The 16,324-nt window shown below is 49.8% G+C and overlaps 1 protein-coding gene across 1 annotated transcript in view; it reads left to right on the forward strand.

Moving 5' to 3' along the window:
- Positions 1-16,324, forward strand: part of VSIG1 (V-set and immunoglobulin domain containing 1) — a gene marked incomplete at its 5' end in the record, with an annotated part of 194,121 nt that overhangs the window by 157,657 nt on the left and 20,140 nt on the right. The gene's annotated exons all lie outside the window — the stretch shown is intronic.

Genomic DNA, 16,324 nt, shown 5'->3' on the forward strand with positions numbered 1-16,324 from the left:
TTTACACTGCCAGTCCCTTCTTCCCTCCTCCCGGAGCAAGGCTGCTTTTCGCGCCCTGCTTCGGGAGGAGGGGAGGGGGAACTGGCACTGGGGAAGCCACGATGTCCGGAGGAGGGGGGCTGCAAAAGTAAGTCGCCGAGCGTAGGATTGCCGTCCTCTCCCCTCTCTCTCTCTCTCGCAACTTTTTTTTTTCGCTTTTTTTTTTCTTCGGGAGGAGGGGGAGGACTGGGCTGCCCCGGAGACCAGCACCCATGGACACGGCCAGGGCAGGTGAGAGGGGGCTGGGGGAAAGCTTGCCGCCTACCCTTACCCCTGCCTCTAACGCAGGGGTAGGGGTAGGCGGTAAGTTAGCAGGTTAAACGTGGGGCAAAATGGCAGCGATAGTCGGGGCGCGCGTTACAGTAGCGGAGGGGAACAGCTAATTCGTTTATTATACAGCTAATTCGTTCATTTACATATCATATACATGCTGCGTGCGGAAAGGGTTATGCGTCTGTTTTAAGAAGCTCTAAGGACGCGTGAAACTGGAGACTGTATCGCTGGATCGCCTTACGCGTCCGAATTGTGCGCTCCCAGCACGTTACAGACAGGAAATCTTCAACCGCACGTTACAGTATCGACCTGTTAGTGAGTAATCTAACATTGTCAGTCTGTCTCATCTACAGCTCTGCTGCACTGGGAACCTGCATCCGGATCTCCCTATACTATCTCTGTGAGACGGGTCTCCTCTGCCGAGGGCCCCTGGACTGCTACCTCTGGATCACCTCACTACTGCCACCTCTGGTGGTATCATCCAGCTCTATAATAAAAGACAAATCTCTGTGTTTGCGTGTCTCGAGTCTAGCCTAGTACTGTGGTTCCTCACGGGGCTCCTCCACGTGGGCGTAGTCATCTCCACAGTACCCAAGAATCCACTCAAACTCCTCAAAACCATAACAGAAGGAAAGAAGACAGGAGAGAGAGAAGAAACAACGAATAAGAGACTCTGAAAAAGGAATAAAGAAAAGACAAGGGAGAAAAAAGACTGGGACCAACCAAATAGAAAAATAAGATCAGATAATAAAGGTAAAAAAAAAAAGTATTTTGCCTTTCAGCAATTGGAATTTGCCGACTTTGGGAATGTGCATTTCTTATATATTTGTATTTTGCTGTTTCTTCAGTATTCCAGAGTTCACAGAGTCTTGTTTCTCAGGCTTTCCATTTCAGTTGTCTGCATGTTTCTATTTCTAATTTGTAGTCCCTTATTCTGTATTAGGTAGGTGTCTGTCTGTGATGCACATGTGTGACAGAGGTGCGGTAGCTTTTGTTTCTCTGTAGGGATTTGTAGCAGTCTGGCTTGTTGTGTTTGCCCAGTAGGTGGTGTATTAGTGTTCTAGGGCCTGGCGTAATGTTTCCCTTGCTGCCTTTTCACAGACAAGTTTGCTGCTGTTTGAGTCCTGAGAGTTATTGCTGTTATGGTATGGCAAGGTTCTAGGTGTCTTGTTTTTTTTTCTTTTTGTAGGGGTTTACATTTTGGACGTACGTCCACAACTCCTTATACCATAAGGGGTTTAGCACATCCAAAATGCATGTCCAAAACTAATAGCGCTCATGACATGCAAATGTATGCTGATTAGGCTATTAGCTATTCGCCCCAGATACAAAAAAATAAATGTGCGCCCAATCTGCACATTTTAACGTTCAGAAATTAACGTCAGCCCAGAGAAGGCATTAATTTCTGAGCAGCCCAAAAAAGTGTACAGAAAAATAGAAAACGCTGCTTTTCTGTACATCCTCCGACTTAATATCGTGGCGATATTAAGTCGGACGAATCAAAGGGTTAAAAAAATAGTTTGCCAGCAGTCAGGTTAGGAAAAGGGAAGCTCAATTAACGAGTGTCCATTTTCCTAACTCTTGGCTGTGCACAGGATAGGAAAATGGACACTCATAAAACTGAGCATCCGTTTTCCTAACCCGCTGACAGCCACCTCTCCTGGGCACCCCTGCCAAGGAGGTGCTAGGGGCACGCAATTGTCCCTACTGCTTCCTTTTTAGTGCACCTCCTCATTTAAATACTGTATTGTGCGCCCAAGTGAGTTGGCCGGGCGTAAGTTAGGAAAGCAGGCACAACACTGAGCGCCTGTTTTCCATACGTCTTTATTGTATGGGCCCGAAAGTGTTTGGCTGTGAAGAGAGTTTGTTTTGCTGTCACTTAGATGATATCAGAATTTGAATATGCAGATCTTAAAAAATATGCGCGGGCATAGATTTGTTCACGCAACCCAGCGCGAACAAATCTACGCCCGATTTTATAACATGCACGCGCAGCCGCACGCGTGTTATAAAATCTAGGGTCGGCGCGCGCAAGGGGAGCCCCGATGGCTTTCCTCGTTCCCTCCAAGGCCGCTCCAAAATCGGAGCGGCCTTGGAGGAAACTTTTTTTGTGATCCCAGCCCTAACTAAATCCGAAGGCAGGCGTAACTTGCGTGTGCCGGCTCACCATCCCCCGGCACAGGCTTCTGTGCCACAGGATTTGGGACCGCCCCCCGAACCGCCACCATGCCCCCGCCCCTGGATCGCCCCCGAACTGCCACCATGCCACCTGCCCCGCCCCCAGACCATCCATTTTTGAAAGCCCCGGGACATACACACGTCCCGGGGCTTGCGCGTGCCGTCGAGCCTATGCAAAATAGGCTCGGCACACGCAGGGGTAGATTTTTGGGGGTTACGCGTGTATCTTACGCACATAACCCTTTGAAAATTTACCCCATATTTTTTTGCATATCCCAGTTCTATAAGCACTGCAAATCTTAAGTTCTTATGATTATTATAGTTATTGCTGTTTATTGTAGTTATGGAAAGAGGATTCATAAAAGAATATAGATATTTGTTTTATTATGTGATTGGATCGGATGTTTCTGTTAAATTGTCTTTGTTTACTTTTTACATGATATTGTAAAATATTTTAAAATGTCACTCATGCATGAGGGCTGTTGCAGACTACTTAGTAATCCATTCTAGGTTGCATGCTAAGGCATTATTTATCAATAAGAGTACATCTAGAAGGGTCTAGGTCTGAATGTCTACTGCCCACCCATGTTAACATTGGACCCCCCAAAAAAATTCAGTTCTGGGAGCAGGTAGTGTAAGTAGGAGATATATGTAGCTAGGGGATATAATTGGTGGGGCGTGAGATGGGGTTTAAAGGTGAGGAGTGTGCAAGTGATGGAGTGAAGAACCAGAAGAACTGGGGTGAGAGAGAGTGGAAATGGGGGACTGAGGAGGGGAGAAATGGGAAGCTGGGTAGGGTGTAAGAGTCGGACTAGAGCCGGGGAGATGGTGAGGGGATGAAAGGCAGGAGAAGTAGATGACAGCTGGGTGAGAGACGGAGAAACATGAAGCTGGGAAGGAGTAAGAACGGAGGTGGAATGGGAGGACTGGGAGGGGGTTAGAGAGGGAGTGGAAGCGAGAGATGGAAAGCTTGGTAGGTAGGGAGACTGCACATTGGGAGGATCAATGGGGATAATAAAGGTAGAGGTGGAGAGGAGCAAAGGATGAGGAGAAATGGTAAGGAGGGAGGGACAAACAGACGGCACTAGGAGAGCTGGGCCAAGTGAGAGCAGATGTTTGGGGGGAGAGAGAGAGAGAGAGTCGGCTTTGGGATGGTGGGAGGTGAGAGAGCCAGAAAGGAAAAAGGAGTCAGAGAGGGGAAGATGGAGTGAATCGCAGGGACAGGGAGATCTGGAGAGAGGAGGAGGAGTGAAATCTCACTGAGTGAATAGAGGCAGAGAAACGAGATGAAAGGAAAAACACAGATGTAGGGGGAGGAAGAGAAGGAACGGAAAATGAACAGGGGTTTGGAGAAAATGGAGAAGAGGAAGGCATTGAAGGAAGGAAAAAAAAAGGACCAAAACAATCAGAAAAACATAAAATGTCCAGGTAGTAAAGGGAGAAAACATTTTCAGCTTAGCAAGTGGAATATGTCAGCTTTGTGAACGTGCATCTCTACTCTTTAGGGCAGATTTTATAAAAGTACGCCAGATTTTAATAGATACGCGCGTAGCCACGCATATCTTTTAAAATCTGGGGTCAGCGCGCGCAAGGCTGCGTAAAATCGGCAGCCTGCACGCACTCAGCCGCGCAGCCTGCCTCCGTTCCCTCCACCCCCCCGCACCTTCCCCTCCCTTCCCCTAACTAACCTGCCCCCCGCCCTAACTAATTCCCCCCCCACCTTTATCACGAAAGTTACGCCTGCCCGGCTGCCAGTGCGCCATGGTCCGGTACGGGGGCTGGTCCGGAGGCCGTGGCCACGCCCCTGGAATGCCCCGATGACGCGCCGGCCGCGACACACACCCCCGACACGCCCCCAATGATGTGCCGGCCACGGCACACACCCCCGACACGCCCCCAATGATGCGCCGGCCACGGCACACACCCCCGACACGCCCCCAATGATGTGCCGGCCGCGGCACGCCCCCAACACGCCCCCAATGATGTGCCGGCCACGACACACGCCCCCAATGATGTGCCGGCCGCGACACGCCCCCAACACGCCCCCAATGATGTGCTGGCCACGACACACACCCCCGACACGCCCCCAATGATGTGCCGGCCGCGACACGCCCCCAACACGCCCCCAATGATGTGCCGGCCGCGGCACGCCCCCAATGATGTGCCGGCCGCGACACGCCCCCAACACGTCCCCAATGATGTGCCGGCCACGACACACACCCCCGACACGCCCCCAATGATGTGCCGGCCGCGACACGCCCCCAACACGCCCCCAATGATGTGCCGGCCACAACACACACACCCGACACGCCCCCAATGATGTGCCGGCCGCGACACGCCCCCAACACGCCCCCAATGATGTGCCGGCCGCGGCACGCCCCCAACACGCCCCCCCCAGGAAAGCCCCGGGACGTACGCGCGTCCCGGGGCTTTGCGCGCACCGGCAGCCTATGCAACATAGGCTCGGCGCGTGCAGGGGGAGCTTGGGGCAGGTTTTCGGGGGGTACGCGCGTATCTTACACGTGTACCCCTTTGAAAATCTGTCCCTTTGTATTTTGCACAGTACAGGAGGAAATGCATTTGTTTCTTTTTCTAGTGTCACACTGCTCCCAGACTTGCACGTATCAGTGCACAAGTGGAGATACCGTGCGGCTTTAAATCGTGCGTGCACTTGTGCGTGTATATTTTAAAATACCCCTCCCTCGCAGAAGCATGCACCTAATCTTAAGAGACTGCTCGAGAAAACGTACCTCTCGTATCTTTCCTAGGACTTTGCTGGCTTTTACGTGTGTGTGAGTGTGTGTGTGTGTAGGCAGATTTTAGAACATGCTCATGTGAGGGACACCCCAGTTTTTCCAACTAGTCCTCCAGTTTGCCCAATTAAATTTGAGGTCTTCAAGACCACTCAGATTCTTCATCCTGCAGGCTGTCCAGTTCACCCGGACCCCTCAGCTTGTCCTGTAACCTCGCTCCTCATCTGGAGCAGCAGTAAAGTTCCACGAATAACAAGCCGACATGTACTGCAGTCTCCAGTTTTAATATACGGACTTAGGCACGTAACTATTGGTCTGCTCTAGAATGCCGCCTCTTTTTTGCATGGGTACATAATTCACGACTTTTTTAAATCCGCTTGCTCGCCCACAGCCCACATCACAGAAACATAGAAACATAGAAATGACGGCAGAAGAAGACCAAATGACCCATCCAGTCTGCCCAGCAAGCTCCCACACTTATTTTTTTTTTTTTTTTTTTCCTCATACTTCTGTTACTCTTGGCCTTTAGTAACCTTTTGGTTCTATTTCCCTTCCATCTCCGCCATTAATGTAGAGAGCAGTGTTGGAACTGCATCTAATTGAAATATCTAGCTTAGTTAGTTAGGGGTAGTAACTGCTGCAATAAGCAAGCTACACCCATGCTTATTTGTTTAACCAGCTGTGCAATTCAGTCCTTGTTGGTTGTTATCTGAATATAAATCCACTTTTCTTCGTTCCCCCGTGCCGTTGAAGCAGAGAGCTACTCTGGATATGTATTGAAAGTGAAGTATCAGGCTTAATTGATTCGGGGTATTAACTGTCGTAACAAGCAAGCTACACCCATGTTTATTTGTTTACCCAGACTGTGTAATTCAGTCCTTGTTGGTTGTTGTCTGACTATAAAATCATCTTTTCTTCATTCCCTCCTGCTGTTGAAGCAGAGAATTACACTGGATATGCATTGAAAGTGATCAGGCTTGTTTGGTTTGGGGTAGAACCACCGTAACAAGCAAGCTACTCCCCTCTTTTTTGTGAATGCAAATCCTTTTTTCCACATTTCCTCTTGCTGTTGAAGCATAGAGCAATGTTGGAGTCGCATTAACCGTGTGTATGTTTATTGAATAAGGGTATTATCACCAGGTAGTAGCCGTCATACCCGCAAGCCACTCACTCTTCATTCACGTCCTCTAGACTTTATGAATCCACAGTGTTTATCCCACGCCCCTTTGAAGTCCTTCACAGTTTTGGTCTTCACCCTCTGGAAGGGCATTCCAGGCATCCACCACCCTCTCCGTGAAGAAATACTTCCTGACATTGGTTCTGAGTCTTCCATGTATATGTGGGCATTTTGGCACGAGCAATGCTTTTAAAATCAATCTCAGAATCGGGTATCTTGGAGTTTTGTTTGCATATTTCTCTATTTAATTTGTGTTCCCTTATTCTATATTTGGTGAGGATCTGCATGTTCTTGCAAACTTTCTCTACAAGGCAACAGCCTTGAAGATGTCTGTGTGACATTCTTGCAGCTGGTATTACAATACCTAGCAGCTCTCCGACCTTTATTGAGCTAAATTTCATCAGCAGCTGTTCTTAAGTAGTCTATGGGCATAGTAAGGTTTCAGGGTTAAACAAATGCTGAGATAGCACTGATTGAGGACTTTAGTCAACACTATGGAAGAATCCATAAACATATATTTACCTTTCATGGTCTGTATTCAAGCAGCATGAAATGCAGCCATTAGTGCAGCACACTGAATAATGGAAAACCAGGATTCACGGTATCGCAGCACAAATGTTAGTACTGGTCTGGTTTTCTATTAGTCAGAAAGGGATTTTTAGATGTGAGACGGAGGTAACCTGTTGAGGAGAGGAAAAGCAGATAAAGCAAATGAGGGTCTCCTGATGGCTCAGCCGAGAGGTGATAGAGATCTTCTGTTTGGAGCCATGCGGCTGTCATACTGGGAAATATACCATGAAAGCAAAGGTAGGGCACAGTCTGACCCACGCTCCTCACTTCTATTCACGACAGGTGGGAGTTTAGGGAAGGTTAAGCTTCTTCCTTGGGCTTCCTGTAGACATCTTGTGAAAGAAGCAGACTGCATGGTCAGCCATTGTTCAACAATAAATCCTTTTTATTGGATGGCGGATGAGAAATCAAAAAGGCACACGAATGCAGAAAATAAATTTGTGGAAGAAAATCACAGATTCAGTCACTACTAGGAGATCTGCAGGTCCTCATCACAAGGGACCCTTCCTGGACACTTCCAGAAGGAAACTACAGGCTCCCTCAGGTAGACTTCAGGTGAGTATCTGCGATTCCCCACAGAGAAAATCCTCATTATCCAAAAAACGTGACGAAATCTCTCAGGCAGGTGAGGAGTAGGGAAGTAACTGCCCTGTCCCTCTTCTCTGGCTCCTTGAAATATCCCAGCAATCTACTCTTAGGGTCCCAAAACGAATCTCCCTGATCCTAAGATCCTCACCTTTAGGTACAACCGCAAGGGCAGGAAGGAAGGAACTGAGCCCCAAGCTTTGTTAAACCTCCCACCGGGGATTCATGGTCTTTTCTATTAAGGAAGGGTCTTGTTTTATTTTAACGTTCCACATTGTTTAGGCATTCATAGGGGATTACATTCAGGTACTGTGGGTGTTTCCCTGTCTCCTGTGGGCCCATGATCTAAGTTTGTACCTGAGGCCACGGAGGGCGAAGCGACTTGCCCAAGGTCACAAGGAGCTGCAATGGGATTTGAACCCTGGCTTTCCTGGTTTTCTCAGGGCACCGCGCTAAGCACCAGGCTACTCCCGCACTCCCACTGCATTCCTACTTCTTACGGCCTCATCCACCAGGTCTGGGAAGGGACACGTTTGTGGCACCCTTACACTTACATAAATAACAATTTCTGTGTTGAGATGTCGCAAATTGGAAATGCCGTGTTTTTAAAGTAAAACGTTTGTAACCCTTTGCCGAGGTGTTTAGTCCCAAGGGCACAGATCGCGTTTATAAGCTCTGGGGCTGCTCCGGCTAGCTGACCCCTTCCCAGCTTCTCTCTTGATCCCGGGGGTGGGATTCTTTATATGGGGGGAAACGCTCGTCTATGGCCCAGATAGTGGTGTGTGGTTGTAGCTGTGGCATCCCCGGGAGGGAGAGGCTGTGAAAGAACAGGCAGGACCAGGAACTGAGTGTTAAATAATAATTTACTAATTAGTTTAAGGCAAAATAAAGCCCATCTTTAAATACTTGTGCAGTTACAGTTGATTTCTGTACAGTCAGAGTTTCCTTTTATTTCAGCAAACTGGCTGAGCTTCCCATGGTGATGTAAATTGTGCACTCAAAGCTCTCCCAGCGCCTTAACTGGGATTCATAGGTCAGGGGTCCCTTCCTAGCATAGCAAACGTCCTACCTTAGGCTGCAGTGTCTTCCCGAACACCCAGCCCTATATCCTGGTCCCAAGTTAGTGCAGATCCAGATGGGTCTCCTTGTTCCTACTTCTCTCCTTGCACTTGCTCTGCATTGGAGACTCTTTAGGTAGAAAAGTCTTGGAGATGGGAACCTGCTAACCCAGTCATGTTCCCAGTGAGGAGGGGGTGGCCAAAAATCCTCCTCACAACCAAAGAGAAATACTTTCTTCTACAAAACCCTTTCTAGACTGGACCTCTGCTGTCACAGGTGCTTGCCACATTCGTGGGGAGAACGGGCTCGCTGGTCTTCAGCCTCTGCCAGCGAGGACGACCTTCCTCAGAGGAGCAGGGTGCGATGCGGTTCCTTCTGTGGTGGAGTCGTCCCAGCCTTCGCTCACCTCACCCAGCCAAGCCTGTCAGAGGTGCTTGCCACATTCGTGGGGAGAACGGGCTCACCGGTCTTCAGCCTCTGCCAGCGAGGACGACCTTCCTCAGAGGAGCAGGGTGTGATGCGGTTCCTTCTGTGGTGGAGTCGTCCCAGCCTTCGCGCACCTCACCCAACCAAGCCTGTCACAGGTGTTTGCCACATTCGTGGGGAGAACGGGCTCACCGGTCTTCAGCCTCTGCCAGCGAGGATGACCTTCCTCAGAGGAGCAGGGTGCGATGTGGTTCCTTCTGTGGTGGAGTCGTCCCAGCCTTCGCGCACCTCACCCAGCCAAGCCTGTCACAGGTGCTTGCCTCATTCGTGGGGAGAACGGGCTCGCTGGTCTTCAGCCTCTGCCAGCGAGGAAGACCTTCCTCAGAGGAGCAGTGTGTGATGCGGTTCCTTCTGTGGTGGAGTCGTCCCAGCCTTCGCGCACCTCACCCAGCCAAGCCTGTCACAGGTGCTTGCCTCATTCATGGGGAGAACGGGCTCGCCGGTCTTCAACCTCTGCCAGCGAGGATGACCTTCCTCAGAGGAGCAGGGTGCGATGCGGTTCCTTCTGTGGTGGAGTCGTCCCAGCCTTCGCGCACCTCACCCAGCCAAGCCTGTCACAGGTGTTTGCCACATTCGTGGGGAGAACGGGCTCACCGGTCTTCAGCCTCTGCCAGCGAGGATGACCTTCCTCAGAGGAGCAGGGTGCGATGTGGTTCCTTCTGTGGTGGAGTCGTCCCAGCCTTCGCACACCTCACCCAGCCAAGCCTGTCACAGGTGCTTGCCTCATTCATGGGGAGAACGGGCTCGCCGGTCTTCAGCCTCTGCCAGCGAGGACGACCTTCCTCAGAGGAGCAGGGTGTGATGCGGTTCCTTCTGTGGTGGAGTCGTCCCAGCCTTCGCGCACCTCACCCAGCCAAGCCTGTCACAGGTGCTTGCCTCATTCATGGGGAGAACGGGCTCACCGGTCTTCAGCCTCTGCCAGCGAGGACGACCTTCCTCAGAGGAGCAGGGTGTGATGCGGTTCCTTCTGTGGTGGAGTCGTCCCAGCCTTCGCGCACCTCACCCAGCCAAGCCTGTCACAGGTGCTTGCCTCATTCATGGGGAGAACGGGCTCGCCGGTCTTCAGCCTCTGCCAGCGAGGACGACCTTCCTCAGAGGAGCAGGGTGTGATGCGGTTCCTTCTGTGGTGGAGTCGTCCCAGCCTTCGCGCACCTCACCCAGCCAAGCCTGTCACAGGTGCTTGCCTCATTCATGGGGAGAACGGGCTCACCGGTCTTCAGCCTCTGCCAGCGAGGACGACCTTCCTCAGAGGAGCAGGGTGTGATGCGGTTCCTTCTGTGGTGGAGTCGTCCCAGCCTTCGCGCACCTCACCCAGCCAAGCCTGTCACAGGTGCTTGCCTCATTCATAGGGAGAACGGGCTCGCCGGTCTTCAGCCTCTGCCAGCGAGGACGACCTTCCTCAGAGGAGCAGGGTGTGATGCGGTTCCTTCTGTGGTGGAGTCGTCCCAGCCTTCGCGCACCTCACCCAGCCAAGCCTGTCACAGGTGCTTGCCTCATTCATGGGGAGAACGGGCTCGCCGGTCTTCAGCCTCTGCCAGCGAGGACGACCTTCCTCAGAGGAGCAGGGTGTGATGCGGTTCCTTCTGTGGTGGAGTCATCCCAGCCTTCGCGCACCTCACCCAGCCAAGCCTGTCACAGGTGCTTGCCTCATTCATGGGGAGAACGGGCTCACCGGTCTTCAGCCTCTGCCAGCGAGGACGACCTTCCTCAGAGGAGCAGGGTGTGATGCGGTTCCTTCTGTGGTGGAGTCGTCCCAGCCTTCGCGCACCTCACCCAGCCAAGCCTGTCACAGGTGCTTGCCTCATTCATAGGGAGAACGGGCTCGCCGGTCTTCAGCCTCTGCCAGCGAGGACGACCTTCCTCAGAGGAGCAGGGTGTGATGCGGTTCCTTCTGTGGTGGAGTCGTCCCAGCCTTCGCGCACCTCACCCAGCCAAGCCTTTCACAGGTGCTTGCCTCATTCATGGGGAGAACGGGCTCGCCGGTCTTCAGTCTTGGAGTGCAAGTTCCAAAAAGATATCCTTACTGTAACTTGAATACCTAGGATCCACTGGCAGGTTGTGCACAGCGAATCCCCTCCATAAAGTGACACTAGTGAGGCAGGGAGGCTTCACAAGGGAGGAACCAAAGTCTACATCCTGTCTTCCTGGCGTCTGCTCTGCACTGCCTCTAGCCACTCCCTATTGTCACAAAACGGCTGCTTATAAAGGGCATGGGCAACCCAACTCTGCTCACCTAGGAGGACAAAGAGGGGAAGGACTGGGGGGTCTGGTCACACTTTTCTTCCCCTGCTCCTGGATCACCATTGGGCTTGTGGTCCCCTTTCAGCCCAAGCTACCTGTGGTTACTACACATGCAGTGGGATACAGAAGTGTCTGGCAAGCCCTTAAAACATTAGGTAGATGATTTAAGACTTATCTTCCTACTTAGAGCAATTTTCAAACCTGTTGCCTTGAATGACTTGGCCAGTCTGAACCTTGCCCGGATGAAAGTACTTGTAGACTCCTCGGAGCCCACACTTTTGCACAGCTTTGCAAAGTACTTTTCAGAGGGAGAAATGATGCTGGTAGGTTCCCCCTTTGAAAAACCGCCCACGGGCAGCTGCTTTTTTCCTGCCGGACAATGGCATTTGCTGGCGAACGACGTATGTAGGTTGGAAAAATCCAGTCTAGGCCTGACGTTTCCCTACCTCCTCCGCTGCCCTCTCCCATCTATCCAGCCAAGTCTGTCACAGGTGCACGTAGCAAGAAAGCCCGTGCACGCTTTTCCTCCAGACAGAGACGGGCAACTTTCAGACAGGCCACGTCACTCAAAGCAGCGGCTTTGAAAATTGCTTGCATGAGAAGTAAGACAGGTCTTAATATATATATTTTTTATTTACTCTTTATTAATTCTTGACATTAAATAAGTATACATTCCAAATCTAAATAGTAAGAATACAACATACTCATAATACTCCTAACAAAAATATAATAGGGTACGTATACTTCGAAGTCCACGATGTGGATTCCAAGTATTTTTACTTGAATTCTGTTTTCAAGTTTCTCGAAATAAAAAGGAAAAATGGATTATTCGATGATAGCATTTGAATGGGGTTATACCTGTATCATAAGGGAGCATAATCTCAGACTTGTCTAAGGTATGCAGAATAAAGCAATCAATTTATCCTCAGTTTAAATAGATACTTTATCAGATAGAAACTGCCTTAGTTGGGAGGGACAATAGAAAAGAAAAGAGTTCTCTTTATATTTAATAAAACATTTACATGGAAACAGGAGTCTAAAATTGGCTCCAATCTGTAAGACCTGAAGTCTAAGTAACAGGAACTGGTTCCTTTTCTTTTGTGGTGTTTTGGAAAGGTCCGGAAACATCCTGACTAACAATTTCATAAGAGGTACCATTCTGATGTTTAAAAAATAACTTTAACAAGCATTCCTTATCTGATTCTAAGGTAATAACCAAAGTTGTTTCAAGTAATTCAGTGATATTTAAACCTTCCACTGCTACTACTTCCCTTGGTGGAACTTCCGATTCCGGTTCCGATTCACATCGTGCATTTTTTATCGTGCGGCCCGAGCCGATAAACAAAAAACCCACCCCGACACTTCAAAACAACTCCCTTAGGTTCCCCCCCCCCCCCCAAACGTTTTAAATTACCTGGTGGTCCAGTGGTGGTCCCGGGAGCGATCTCCCTCTCTGGGGCCGTCAGCTGCCACTAATAATAATGGCGCCGATGGCCCTTTGCCCTTACCATGTGACAGGGTATCCGTGCCATTGGCCGGCCCCTGTCACATGGTAGGAGTAATGGATGGCCGGCGCCATCTTTAAAAATGGCGCCGGCCATCCAGGCCCTTCCTGCTTCTAGAAGACACCACAGTCGGCTAACTCCCCCCCTCCCCCCCCCCAAAGACTAAAAATGTCTTTCTTGAAATTATTACAAATGAATTACTAAAATTTTGTTTTGCTTCTACACTCTTACAAGTTCCTAGGTAAACCCTTTTTAAATATTGCCCAATTCAAAATTAAGATTCAGGCCTTCAAAAGCCCTAAACAGCGGCCCATTGCTCTACCTCAGTTGCTGACTCCTCCTCACACTTGCCTCTCCCTCTACTCACGAGTCCACCTCCCAGGAATATCATCTCCCAGCCAACAGAGAACCCTTCTCTGATACCACCCAGCATCCACCTCCCAGGAATATCATCTCCCAGCCACCGGAGAACCCTTCTCTGATACCACCCAGCATCCACCTCCCAGGAATATCATCTCCCAGCCACCGGAGAACCCTTCTCTGATACCATCCAGCATCCACCTCCCAGGAATATCATCTCCCAGCCACCGGAGAACCCTTCCCTGATACCACCCAGCATCCACCTCCCAGGAATATCATCTCCCAGCCACCAGAGAACCCTTCCCTGATACCACCCAGCATCCACCTCCCAGGAATATCATCTCCCAGCCACCGGAGAACCCTTCTCTGATACCACCCCAGCATCCACCTCCCAGGAATATCATCTCCCAGCCACCGGAGAACCCTTCTCTGATACCACCCAGCATCCACCTCCCAGGAATATCATCTCCCAGCCACCGGAGAACCCTTCCCTGATACCACCCACCATCCACCTCCCAGGAATATCATCTCCCAGCCACCGGAGAACCCTTCCCTGATACCACCCACCATCCACCTCCCAGGAATATCATCTCCCAGCCACCGGAGAACCCTTCTCTGATACCACCCAGCATCCACCTCCCAGGAATATCATCTCCCAGCCACCGGAGAACCCTTCTCTGATACCACCCAGCATCCACCTCCCAGGAATATCATCTCCCAGCCACCGGAGAACCCTTCTCTGATACCACCCAGCATACACCTCCCAGGAATATCATCTCCCAGCCACCGGAGAACCCTTCTCTGATACCACCCAGCATACACCTCCCAGGAATATCATCTCCCAACCACCGGAGAACCCTTCTCTGATACCACCCACCATCCACCTCCCAGGAATATCATCTCCCAGCCACCGGAGAACCCTTCTCTGATACCACCCACCATCCACCTCCCAGGAATATCATCTCCCAGCCACCGGAGAACCCTTCTCTGATACCACCCACCATCCACCTCCCAGGAATATCATCTCCCAGCCAACAGAGAACCCTTCTCTGATACCACCCAGCATACACCTCCCAGGAATATCATCTCCCAGCCACCGGAGAACCCTTCTCTGATACCACCCAGCATACACCTCCCAGGAATATCATCTCCCAGCCACTGGAGAACCCTTCTCTGATACCACCCAGCATCCACCTCCCAGGAATATCATCTCCCAGCCACCGGAGAACCCTTCCCTGATACCACCCAGCATCCACCTCCCAGGAATATCATCTCCCAGCCACCGGAGAACCCTTCTCTGATACCACCCACCATCCACCTCCCAGGAATATCATCTCCCAGCCACCGGAGAACCCTTCTCTGATACCACCCACCATCCACCTCCCAGGAATATCATCTCCCAGCCACCGGAGAACCCTTCTCTGATACCACCCACCATCCCACCTCCCAGGAATATCATCTCCCAGCCACCGGAGAACCCTTCTCTGATACCACCCAGCATCCACCTTCTAGGAATATCATCTCCCAGCCACCGGAGAACCCTTCTCTGATACCACCCAGCATCCACTTCCCAGGAATATCATCTCCCAGCCACCAGAGAACCCTTCTCTGATTCCATGGCAACGTCTCACCACCCAGCATCCAACTAGCCCCTAATATGCTAGCTTTCAGAAAACTACTGAAAATGCAGCTTTCGGGGCACAAACCCAAGTTAACCTATTCAAAAATTGCTGGCCTGTTCTGAAACCATAGGCAAATGTGGCTCTTTAGGTTTGTGGCCCAAAGCCTATTGGGCCTATTTTAAACTGTAGCCATAAGCATTATTTATTCTCCTACCCCAATTTACTTCTCTAATATATGTTCTCTGACTTAATTATTTTGCTGTCCTTATGATGTATCCCTGTAATGACTGCATGCCTTTATTTGAAATATGAAGAATGTAAATGTTAACATAAATATAACATAACATAAGATAAACATTGTGTTTAGAGCGGGTCCATATACACCTTGGAACCACAAGTTAAGTTTGTTTTCACTTTTAATGACACACGTTTTTGTATGGATCACAGAATCACAAAATTGTTTTTCTGGTAAATGACATTACTAATGCAATTAACTTTGAATTGCCTGTAGCCCTTTCTGGGCAAGAGACAAGGAGATTAGTTTTTTGCATGTACACGGGTTTCTGATACCAGATTTTAAATCTTTGTGTGTGTGTGTGTGTGTGTGATTTATTGTTAGTAACTTTTTATCTCATGTTTGTTCAATTAGTTTTTCGATAACATAAGATATGCCATACTGGGTCAGACCAAAGGTCCATCAAGCGCAGTATCCTATCTCCAACAGCGGCCCAAACCAGTACCTGGCAAGTACCCAAACATTAGATAGATCCCATGCTACTAATGCCGGCAACAAGGAGAGGCTATTCCCTATTGATTGATAGCAGCTTATGGACTTCTCCTCCAGGAGAACTTATCCAAACCTTTTATAAACCGAGCTACAATAGTTACCTTAACCACATCCTCTGGCAATGAATTCCAGAGCTTAATTGTGTATTGAGTGAAAAAGAATTTTCTCTGATTTGTTTTAAATGTGCTACTTGCTAACTTCATGGAGAGCCCCCTAGTCTTTGCATTATCCAACAGAACAAATAACCAATTCACATTTACCCGTTCTAGACCTCTCATGATTTTAAACATCTCTATCATATCCCCCCGCAGCCGTCTCTTCTCCAAGCTGAAAAGTCCTAACCTCTTTAGTCTTTCCTCATAGGGGAGCTGTTCCATCCCCTTTATCATTTTGGTCGCCCTTCTCTGTACCTTCTCCATCGCAATTATATCTTTTTTGAGATGCGGCGACCAGAATTGTACACAGTATTCAAGGTGCAGTCTCACCATGGAGCGATACAGAGGCATTATGACATTTTCCGTTTTATTCGCCATTCCCTTCCTAATAATTCCTAACATTGGGCCTTATTTTCTAGGCATTTTTCTCTTAGACACAGAATATGGCCCATTGTTTGCTTTTTTGACCGCCACAGCATACTGAGCGTTAAGATGCCCTAATTCTTTTCCTGGGTGGTAGGTTCCATTTTAGGA

Source organism: Rhinatrema bivittatum, unplaced genomic scaffold (assembly GCF_901001135.1).
Source record: "Rhinatrema bivittatum unplaced genomic scaffold, aRhiBiv1.1, whole genome shotgun sequence".
Classification (NCBI taxonomy): domain Eukaryota; kingdom Metazoa; phylum Chordata; class Amphibia; order Gymnophiona; family Rhinatrematidae; genus Rhinatrema; species Rhinatrema bivittatum.